General features: G+C 52.5%; 1 protein-coding gene across 5 annotated transcripts in view; it reads right to left on the bottom strand.

Annotated features, from left to right (window-relative positions):
- Positions 1-11,115, bottom strand: part of LOC124045576 (ERC protein 2-like) — a 629,643-nt gene that overhangs the window by 607,154 nt on the left and 11,374 nt on the right. The gene's annotated exons all lie outside the window — the stretch shown is intronic.

The following is an 11,115-nucleotide window of genomic DNA, read 5'->3' as shown; positions in this document are numbered from 1 at the left end:
AGGAGAGAGACGGAGACAGGGTAAGTGAGGAGAGAGAGAGAGAGAGAGGGAGACAGGGTAAGAGAGGAGAGAGAGAGAGGGAGACAGGGTAAGAGAGGAGAGAGAGAGAGGGAGACAGGGTAAGAGAGGAGAGAGAGATACGGAGACAGGTTAAGAGAGGAGAGAGACGGAGACAGGTTAAGAGAGGAGAGAGACGGAGACAGGTTAAGAGAGGAGAGAGACGGAGACAGGGTAAGAGAGGAGAGAGAGATGGAGACAGGGTAAGAGAGGAGAGAGACGGAGACAGGGTAAGAGAGGAGAGAGAGACGGAGACAGGGTAAGAGAGGAGAGAGACGGAGACAGGGTAAGAGAGGAGAGAGACGGAGACAGGTTAAGAGAGGAGAGAGACGGAGACAGGGTGAGAGAGGAGAGAGAGATGGAGACAGGGTAAGAGAGGAGAGAGATGGAGACAGGGTAAGAGAGGAGAGAGATGGAGACAGGGTAAGAGAGGAGAGAGATGGAGACAGGGTAAGAGAGGAGAGAGACGGAGACAGGGTAAGAGAGGAGAGAGAGATGGAGACAGGGTAAGTGAGGAGAGAGACGGAGACAGGGTAAGTGAGGAGAGAGACGGAGACAGGGTAAGAGAGGAGAGAGAGAGAGGGAGACAGGGTAAGAGAGGAGAGAGAGAGAGGGAGACAGGGTAAGAGAGGAGAGAGAGATACGGAGACAGGGTAGGAGAGGAGAGAGACACGGAGACAGGGTAAGTGAGGAGAGAGAGAGACGGAGACAGGGTAAGAGAGGAGAGAGAGACGGAGACAGGGTAAGTGAGGAGAGAGAGAGACGGAGACAGGGTAAGAGAGGAGAGAGAGAGACGGAGACAGGGTAAGAGAGGAGAGAGAGAGACGGAGACAGGGTAAGAGAGGAGAGAGAGAGGGAGACAGGGTAAGAGAGGAGAGAGAGAGAGGGAGACAGGGTAAGTGAAGAGAGAGAGAGAGAGAGAGGGAGACAGGGTAAGAGAGGAGAGAGAGAGATGGAGACAGGTTAAGAGAGGAGAGAGAGAGGGAGACAGGGTAAGAGAGGAGAGAGAGAGGGAGACAGGGTAAGAGAGGAGAGAGAGATGGAGACAGGGTAAGTGAGTAGAGAAAGAGATGAGACAGGGTAAGTGAGGAGAGAGAGATGGAGACAGGGTAAGTGAGGAGAGAGACGGAGACAGGGTAAGTGAGGAGAGAGAGAGAGAGAGAGAGAGAGGGGAGACAGGGTAAGAGAGGAGAGAGAGAGAGGGAGACAGGGTAAGAGAGGAGAGAGAGAGAGGGAGACAGGGTAAGAGAGGAGAGAGAGATACGGAGACAGGGTAAGTGAGGAGAGAGAGATACGGAGACAGGGTAAGAGAGGAGAGAGACGGAGACAGGGTAAGTGAGGAGAGAAAGATGGAGACAGGTTAAGAGAGGAGAGAGACGGAGACAGGTTAAGAGAGGAGAGAGACGGAGACAGGTTAAGAGAGGAGAGAGACGGAGACAGGGTAAGAGAGGAGAGAGAGATGGAGACAGGGTAAGAGAGGAGAGAGACGGAGACAGGGTAAGAGAGGAGAGAGAGACGGAGACAGGGTAAGAGAGGAGAGAGACGGAGACAGGGTAAGAGAGGAGAGAGACGGAGACAGGTTAAGAGAGGAGAGAGACGGAGACAGGGTGAGAGAGGAGAGAGAGATGGAGACAGGGTAAGAGAGGAGAGAGATGGAGACAGGGTAAGAGAGGAGAGAGATGGAGACAGGGTAAGAGAGGAGAGAGATGGAGACAGGGTAAGAGAGGAGAGAGACGGAGACAGGGTAAGAGAGGAGAGAGAGATGGAGACAGGGTAAGTGAGGAGAGAGACGGAGACAGGGTAAGTGAGGAGAGAGAGAGATACGGAGACAGGGTAGGAGAGGAGAGAGACACGGAGACAGGGTAAGTGAGGAGAGAGAGAGACGGAGACAGGGTAAGAGAGGAGAGAGAGACGGAGACAGGGTAAGAGAGGAGAGAGAGATACGGAGACAGGGTAAGTGAGGAGAGAGTGATACGGAGACAGGGTAAGAGAGGAGAGAGAGATACAGAGACGGGTTAAGAGAGGAGAGAGAGACACGGAGACAGGGTAAGAGAGGAGAGAGAGAGACGGAGACAGGGTAAGAGAGGAGAGAGAGACGGAGACAGGGTAAGAGAGGAGAGAGGGAGACAGGGTAAGAGAGGAGAGAGGGAGACAGGGTAAGAGAGGAGAGAGAGATACGGAGACAGGGTAAGAGAGGAGAGAGGGAGACAGGGTAAGAGAGGAGAGAGAGAGATGGAGACAGGTTAAGAGAGGAGAGAGAGATACGGAGACAGGGTAAGAGAGGAGAGAGACAGAGACAGGGTAAGAGCGGAGAGAGAGAGAGAGAGGGAGACAGGGTAAGAGAGGAGAGAAAGATGGAGACAGGTTAAGTGAGGAGAGAGAGAGATGGAGACAGGGAAAGTGAGGAGAGAGAGATACGGAGACAGGGTAAGAGAGGAGAGAGAGATACGGAGACAGGGTAAGAGAGGAGAGAGAGAGAGGGAGACAGGGTAAGAGAGGAGAGAGAGAGACGGAGACAGGGTAAGTGAGAAGAGAGAGAGACGGAGACAGGGTAAGTGAGGAGAGAGAGAGACGGAGACAGGGTAAGAGAGGAGAGAGAGAGACGGAGACAGGGTAAGAGAGGAGAGAGAGAGACGGAGACAGGGTAAGAGGAGAGAGAGAGAGACGGAGACAGGGTAAGAGAAGAGAGAGAGAGACGGAGACAGGGTAAGAGAGGAGAGAGAGAGACGGAGACAGGGTAAGTGAAGAGAGAGAGAGACGGAGACAGGGTAAGAGAGGAGAGAGAGACGGAGACAGGGTAAGTGAGGAGAGAGAGAGACGGAGACAGGGTAAGTGAGGAGAGAGAGAGACGGAGACAGGGTAAGAGAGGAGAGAGAGAGACAGGGAAGAGAGGAAGAGAGAGAGAGACAGGGAAGAGAGGAGAGAGGGTAAGACAGGAGAGAGAGAGAGGAGAGACAGGGTAAGTGAAGAGAGAGAGAGGGAGACAGGGTAAGAGAGGAGAGAGAGAGGGAGACAGGTTAAGAGAGGAGAGAGAGAGGGAGACAGGGTAAGAGAGGAGAGAGGGAGACAGGGTAAGAGAGGAGAGAGAGATGGAGACAGGGTAAGTGAGTAGAGAGAGATGGAGACAGGGTAAGTGAGGAGAGAGAGATGGAGACAGGGTAAGTGAGGAGAGAGAGATGGAGACAGGGTAAGTGAGGAGAGAGAGATGGAGACAGGGTAAGTGAGGAGAGAGAGATGGAGACAGGGTAAGTGAGGAGAGAGAGATGGAGACAGGGTAAGTGAGGAGAGAGAGATGGAGACAGGGTAAGAGAGGAGAGAAAGAGATGGAGACAGGGTAAGAGAGGAGAGAGAGAGATGGAGACAGGGTAAGAGAGGAGAGAGAGAGAGGGAGACAGGGTAAGTGAAGAGAGAGAGAGAGAGGGAGAGAGAGAGAGAGAGGGAGACAGGGTAAGAGAGGAGAGAGAGAGATGGAGACAGGTTAAGAGAGGAGAGAGAGAGATGGAGACAGGTTAAGAGAGGAGAGAGAGAGAGGGAGACAGGGTAAGAGAGGAGAGAGAGAGAGGAGACAGGGTAAGAGAGAGAGAGAGAGAGGGAGAGAGAGAGAGAGAGAGAGAGAGAGAGAGAGAGAGAGAGAGAGAGAGAGAGAGAGAGAGAGAGAGAGATTGAGACATGGTAAGAGAGGAGAGAAAGAGATGAGACAGGGTAAGAGAGGAGAGAAAGAGATGAGACAGGGTAAGTGAGGAGAGAGAGAGAGATGGAGACAGGGTAAGAGAGGAGAGAAAGAGATGAGACAGGGTAAGTGAGGAGAGAGAGATGGAGACAGGGTAAGAGAGGAGAGAGGGAGACAGGGTAAGAGAGGAGAGAGGGAGACGGAGACAGGGTAAGAGAGGAGAGAGAGAGACGGAGACAGGGTAAGAGAGGAGAGAGAGAGAGGGAGACAGGGTAAGAGAGGAGAGAGAGAGATGGAGACAGGTTAAGAGAGGAGAGAGAGATACGGAGACAGGGTAAGAGAGGAGAGAGACAGAGACAGGGTAAGAGCGGAGAGAGAGAGAGAGAGGGAGACAGGGTAAGTGAGGAGAGAGAGAGATGGAGACAGGGAAAGTGAGGAGAGAGAGATACGGAGACAGGGTAAGAGAGGAGAGAGAGATACGGAGACAGGGTAAGAGAGGAGAGAGAGATACGGAGACAGGGTAAGAGAGGAGAGAGAGAGAGGGAGACAGGGTAAGAGAGGAGAGAGAGAGAGACGGAGACAGGGTAAGTGAGGAGAGAGAGAGACGGAGACAGGGTAAGTGAGGAGAGAGAGAGATGGAGACAGGGTAAGAGAGGAGAGAGAGAGACGGAGACAGGGTAAGAGAGGAGAGAGAGAGACGGAGACAGGGTAAGTGAGGAGAGAGAGAGACGGAGACAGGGTAAGAGAAGAGAGAGAGAGACGGAGACAGGGTAAGAGAGGAGAGAGAGACGGAGACAGGGTAAGTGAAGAGAGAGAGAGACGGAGACAGGGTAAGAGAGGAGAGAGAGACGGAGACAGGGTAAGTGAGGAGAGAGAGAGACGGAGACAGGGTAAGTGAGGAGAGAGAGAGACGGAGACAGGGTAAGAGAGGAGAGAGAGAGACGGAGACAGGGTAAGAGAGGAGAGAGAGAGACGGAGACAGGGTAAGAGAGAGAGAGAGGGAGACAGGGTAAGAGAGGAGAGAGAGAGGGAGACAGGGTAAGTGAAGAGAGAGAGAGGGAGACAGGGTAAGAGAGGAGAGAGAGAGATGGAGACAGGTTAAGAGAGGAGAGAGAGAGATGGAGACAGGTTAAGAGAGGAGAGAGAGAGGGAGACAGGGTAAGAGAGGAGAGAGAGAGGGAGACAGGGTAAGTGAGGAGAGAGAGATGGAGACAGGGTAAGTGAGGAGAGAGAGATGGAGACAGGGTAAGTGAGGAGAGAGAGATGGAGACAGGGTAAGTGAGGAGAGAGAGATGGAGACAGGGTAAGAGAGGAGAGAAAGAGATGAGACAGGGTAAGAGAGGAGAGAGAGAGATGGAGACAGGGTAAGAGAGGAGAGAGAGAGATGGAGACAGGGTAAGAGAGGAGAGAGAGAGAGGGAGACAGGGTAAGTGAAGAGGAGAGAGAGAGAGACAGGGTAAGAGAGGAGAGAGAGATGGAGACAGGTTAAGAGAAGAGAGAGAGGGAGACAGGGTAAGAGAGAGAGAGAGAGACAGGAGACAGGGTAAGAGAGAGAGAGAGGGAGACAGGGTAAGAGAGAGAGAGAGGAGACAGGGTAAGAGAGAGAGAGAGAGAGAGACAGGGTAAGAGAGAGAGAGAGAGAGAGACAGGGTAAGAGAGAGAGAGAGAGAGACAGGGTAAGAGAGAGAGAGGGAGAGAGAGAGAGAGAGAGAGAGAGAGAGAGAGAGAGAGAGAGAGAGAGAGAGAGAGAGAGAGAGAGAGAGAGAGATTGAGACATGGTAAGAGAGGAGAGAAAGAGATGAGACAGGGTAAGAGAGGAGAGAAAGAGATGAGACAGGGTAAGTGAGGAGAGAGAGAGAGATGGAGACAGGGTAAGAGAGGAGAGAAAGAGATGAGACAGGGTAAGTGAGGAGAGAGAGATGGAGACAGGGTAAGAGAGGAGAGAAAGAGATGAGACAGGGTAAGTGAGGAGAGAGACGGAGACAGGGTAAGTGAGGAGAGAGACGGAGACAGGGTAAGAGAGGAGAGAGAGAGAGGGAGACAGGGTAAGAGAGGAGAGAGAGAGAGGGAGACAGGGTAAGAGAGGAGAGAGAGATACGGAGACAGGGTAGGAGAGGAGAGAGACACGGAGACAGGGTAAGTGAGGAGAGAGAGAGACGGAGACAGGGTAAGAGAGGAGAGAGAGACGGAGACAGGGTAAGTGAGGAGAGAGAGAGACGGAGACAGGGTAAGAGAGGAGAGAGAGAGACGGAGACAGGGTAAGAGAGGAGAGAGAGAGACGGAGACAGGGTAAGAGAGGAGAGAGAGAGGGAGACAGGGTAAGAGAGGAGAGAGAGAGAGGGAGACAGGGTAAGTGAAGAGAGAGAGAGAGAGAGGGAGACAGGGTAAGAGAGGAGAGAGAGAGATGGAGACAGGTTAAGAGAGGAGAGAGAGAGGGGAGACAGGGTAAGAGAGGAGAGAGAGAGGGAGACAGGGTAAGAGAGGAGAGAGAGATGGAGACAGGGTAAGTGAGTAGAGAAAGAGATGAGACAGGGTAAGTGAGGAGAGAGAGATGGAGACAGGGTAAGTGAGGAGAGACAGACAGGGTAAGTGAGGAGAGAGAGAGAGAGAGAGAGAGGGAGACAGGGTAAGAGAGGAGAGAGAGAGGGAGACAGGGTAAGAGAGGAGAGAGAGAGAGAGGAGACAGGGTAAGAGAGGAGAGAGAGATACGGAGACAGGGTAAGTGAGGAGAGAGAGATACGGAGACAGGGTAAGAGAGGAGAGAGACGGAGACAGGGTAAGTGAGGAGAGAAAGATGGAGACAGGTTAAGAGAGGAGAGAGACGGAGACAGGTTAAGAGAGGAGAGAGAGGAGATTAAGAGAGGAGAGAGACGGAGACAGGGTAAGAGAGGAGAGAGAGATGGAGACAGGGTAAGAGAGACGGAGACAGGGTAAGAGAGGAGAGAGAGACGGAGACAGGGTAAGAGAGAGAGAGACGGAGACAGGGTAAGAGAGGAGAGAGACGGAGACAGGTTAAGAGAGGAGAGAGACGGAGACAGGGTGAGAGAGGAGAGAGAGATGGAGACAGGGTAAGAGAGGAGAGAGATGGAGACAGGGTAAGAGAGGAGAGAGATGGAGACAGGGTAAGAGAGGAGAGAGATGGAGACAGGGTAAGAGAGGAGAGAGACGGAGACAGGGTAAGAGAGGAGAGAGAGATGGAGACAGGGTAAGTGAGGAGAGAGACGGAGACAGGGTAAGTGAGGAGTAGAGAGATACGGAGACAGGGTAGGAGAGGAGAGAGACACGGAGACAGGGTAAGTGAGGAGAGAGAGAGACGGAGACAGGGTAAGAGAGGAGAGAGAGACGGAGACAGGGTAAGAGAGGAGAGAGAGATACGGAGACAGGGTAAGTGAGGAGAGAGTGATACGGAGACAGGGTAAGAGAGGAGAGAGAGATACAGAGACGGGTTAAGAGAGGAGAGAGAGACACGGAGACAGGGTAAGAGAGGAGAGAGAGAGACGGAGACAGGGTAAGAGAGGAGAGAGAGACGGAGACAGGGTAAGAGAGGAGAGAGGGAGACAGGGTAAGAGAGGAGAGAGGGAGACAGGGTAAGAGAGGAGAGAGAGATACGGAGACAGGGTAAGAGAGGAGAGAGGGAGACAGGGTAAGAGAGGAGAGAGAGAGATGGAGACAGGTTAAGAGAGGAGAGAGAGATACGGAGACAGGGTAAGAGAGGAGAGAGACAGAGACAGGGTAAGAGCGGAGAGAGAGAGAGAGAGGGAGACAGGGTAAGAGAGGAGAGAAAGATGGAGACAGGTTAAGTGAGGAGAGAGAGATGGAGACAGGGAAAGTGAGGAGAGAGAGATACGGAGACAGGGTAAGAGAGAGAGAGAGATACGGAGACAGGGTAAGAGAGGAGAGAGAGAGAGGGAGACAGGGTAAGAGAGGAGAGAGAGAGACGGAGACAGGGTAAGTGAGAAGAGAGAGAGACGGAGACAGGGTAAGTGAGGAGAGAGAGAGATGGAGACAGGGTAAGAGAGGAGAGAGAGAGACGGAGACAGGGTGAGAGGAGGAGAGAGACGGAGACAGGGTAAGTGAGGAGAGAGAGAGACGGAGACAGGGTAAGAGAAGAGAGAGAGAGATGGAGACAGGGTAAGAGAGGAGAGAGAGAGACGGAGACAGGGTAAGTGAAGAGAGAGAGAGACGGAGACAGGGTAAGTGAGGAGAGAGAGACGGAGACAGGGTAAGTGAGGAGAGAGAGAGACGGAGACAGGGTAAGTGAGGAGAGAGAGAGACGGAGACAGGGTAAGAGAGGAGAGAGAGAGACGGAGACAGGGTAAGAGAGGAGAGAGAGAGAGGGAGACAGGGTAAGAGAGGAGAGAGAGAGAGGGAGACAGGGTAAGTGAAGAGAGAGAGAGGGAGACAGGGTAAGAGAGGAGAGAGAGAGATGGAGACAGGTTAAGAGAGGAGAGAGAGAGGGAGACAGGGTAAGAGAGGAGAGAGAGAGGGAGACAGGGTAAGAGAGGAGAGAGAGATGGAGACAGGGTAAGTGAGTAGAGAAAGAGATGAGACAGGGTAAGTGAGGAGAGAGAGATGGAGACAGGGTAAGTGAGGAGAGAGAGATGGAGACAGGGTAAGTGAGGAGAGAGAGATGGAGACAGGGTAAGTGAGGAGAGAGAGATGGAGACAGGGTAAGTGAGGAGAGAGAGAGATGGAGACAGGGTAAGAGAGGAGAGAGAGAGAGGGAGACAGGGTAAGTGAAGAGAGAGAGAGAGAGGGAGAGAGAGAGAGAGAGGGAGACAGGGTAAGAGAGGAGAGAGAGAGAGGGAGACAGGGTAAGTGAAGAGAGAGAGAGAGAGGGAGAGAGAGAGAGAGGGAGACAGGGTAAGAGAGGAGAGAGAGAGATGGAGACAGGTTAAGAGAGGAGAGAGAGAGGGAGACAGGGTAAGAGAGGAGAGAGAGAGAGGGAGACAGGGTAAGAGAGAGAGAGAGAGGGAGACAGGGTAAGAGAGAGAGAGAGAGAGAGACAGGGTAAGAGAGAGAGAGAGAGAGAGAGAGAGAGAGACAGGAGAGAGAGAGAGAGAGAGAGAGAGAGAGAGAGAGAGATTGAGACATGGTAAGAGAGGAGAGAAAGAGATGAGACAGGGTAAGAGAGGAGAGAAAGAGATGAGACAGGGTAAGTGAGGAGAGAGAGAGATGGAGACAGGGTAAGAGAGGAGAGAAAGAGATGAGACAGGGTAAGAGGAGAGAGAGATGGAGACAGGGTAAGAGAGGAGAGAGGGAGACAGGGTAAGAGAGGAGAGAGGGAGACGGAGACAGGGTAAGAGAGGAGAGAGAGAGACGGAGACAGGGTAAGAGAGGAGAGAGAGAGAGGGAGACAGGGTAAGAGAGGAGAGAGAGAGATGGAGACAGGTTAAGAGAGGAGAGAGAGATACGGAGACAGGGTAAGAGAGGAGAGAGACAGAGACAGGGTAAGAGCGGAGAGAGAGAGAGAGAGGGAGACAGGGTAAGTGAGGAGAGAGAGAGATGGAGACAGGGAAAGTGAGGAGAGAGAGATACGGAGACAGGGTAAGAGAGGAGAGAGAGATACGGAGACAGGGTAAGAGAGGAGAGAGAGATACGGAGACAGGGTGAGAGGAGAGAGAGAGAGGGAGACAGGGTAAGAGAGGAGAGAGAGAGACGGAGACAGGGTAAGTGAGGAGAGAGAGACGGAGACAGGGTAAGTGAGGAGAGAGAGAGATGGAGACAGGGTAAGAGAGGAGAGAGAGAGACGGAGACAGGGTAAGAGAGGAGAGAGAGAGACGGAGACAGGGTAAGTGAGGAGAGAGAGAGACGGAGACAGGGTAAGAGAAGAGAGAGAGAGACGGAGACAGGGTAAGAGAGGAGAGAGAGAGACGGAGACAGGGTAAGTGAAGAGAGAGAGAGACGGAGACAGGGTAAGAGAGGAGAGAGAGACGGAGACAGGGTAAGTGAGGAGAGAGAGAGACGGAGACAGGGTAAGTGAGGAGAGAGAGAGACGGAGACAGGGTAAGAGAGGAGAGAGAGAGACGGAGACAGGGTAAGAGAGGAGAGAGAGAGACGGAGACAGGGTAAGAGAGGAGAGAGAGAGAGGGAGACAGGGTAAGAGAGGAGAGAGAGAGAGGGAGACAGGGTAAGTGAAGAGAGAGAGAGGGAGACAGGGTAAGAGAGGAGAGAGAGAGATGGAGACAGGTTAAGAGAGGAGAGAGAGAGATGGAGACAGGTTAAGAGAGGAGAGAGAGAGGGAGACAGGGTAAGAGAGAGAGAGAGGGAGACAGGGTAAGTGAGAGAGAGAGATGGAGACAGGGTAAGTGAGGAGAGAGAGATGGAGACAGGGTAAGTGAGGAGAGAGAGATGGAGACAGGGTAAGTGAGGAGAGAGAGATGGAGACAGGGTAAGAGAGGAGAGAAAGAGATGAGACAGGGTAAGAGAGGAGAGAGAGAGATGGAGACAGGGTAAGAGAGGAGAGAGAGAGATGGAGACAGGGTAAGAGAGGAGAGAGAGAGAGGGAGACAGGGTAAGTGAAGAGAGAGAGAGAGAGACAGGGTAAGAGAGGAGAGAGAGAGATGGAGACAGGTTAAGAGAGGAGAGAGAGAGGAGACAGGGTAAGAGAGAGAGAGAGAGGGAGACAGGGTAAGAGAGAGAGAGGGAGACAGGGTAAGAGAGAGAGTAAGACAGGGTAAGAGAGAGAGAGAGAGAGACAGGGTAAGAGAGAGAGAGAGGAGAGACAGGGTAAGAGAGAGAGAGAGAGAGACAGGGTAAGAGAGAGAGAGAGAGACAGGGTAGAGTAGAGAGAGAGAGAGAGAGAGAGAGACAGAGGTTGAGACATGGTAAGAGAGGAGAGAAAGAGATGAGACAGGGTAAGAGAGGAGAGAAAGAGATGAGACAGGGTAAGAGGAGAGAGAGATGGAGACAGGGTAAGAGAGGAGAGAAAGAGATGAGACAGGGTAAGTGAGGAGAGAGAGATGGAGACAGGGTAAGAGAGGAGAGAAAGAGATGAGACAGGGTAAGACAGGAGAGAGAGAGATGAAGACAGGGTAAGAGAGGAGAGAAAGATGGAGACAGGGTAAGAGAGGAGAGAAAGATGGAGACAGGGTAAGAGAGGAGAGAGAGATGGAGACAGGGTAAGAGAGGAGAGAAAGATGGAGACAGGGTAAGAGAGGAGAGAAAGATGGAGACAGGGTAAGAGAGGAGAGAAAGAGATGAGACAGGGTAAGAGTAGGAGAGAAAGAGATGAGACAGGGTAAGAGAGGAGAGAAAGAGATGAGACAGGGTAAGAGAGGAGAGAGAGAGGGAGACAGGGTAAGAGAGGAGAGAGAGATGGAGACAGGGTAAGTGAGTAGAGAAAGAGATGAGACAGGGTAAGAGGAGAGAGAGATGGAGACAGGGTA

The sequence above is a fragment of the Oncorhynchus gorbuscha genome, linkage group LG10, assembly GCF_021184085.1.
Source record: "Oncorhynchus gorbuscha isolate QuinsamMale2020 ecotype Even-year linkage group LG10, OgorEven_v1.0, whole genome shotgun sequence".
Taxonomy (NCBI): Eukaryota; Metazoa; Chordata; class Actinopteri; order Salmoniformes; family Salmonidae; genus Oncorhynchus; species Oncorhynchus gorbuscha.
The sequence above is the reverse complement of the archived record's forward strand: the minus strand, read 5'-3'. Positions and strand labels throughout refer to the sequence as shown.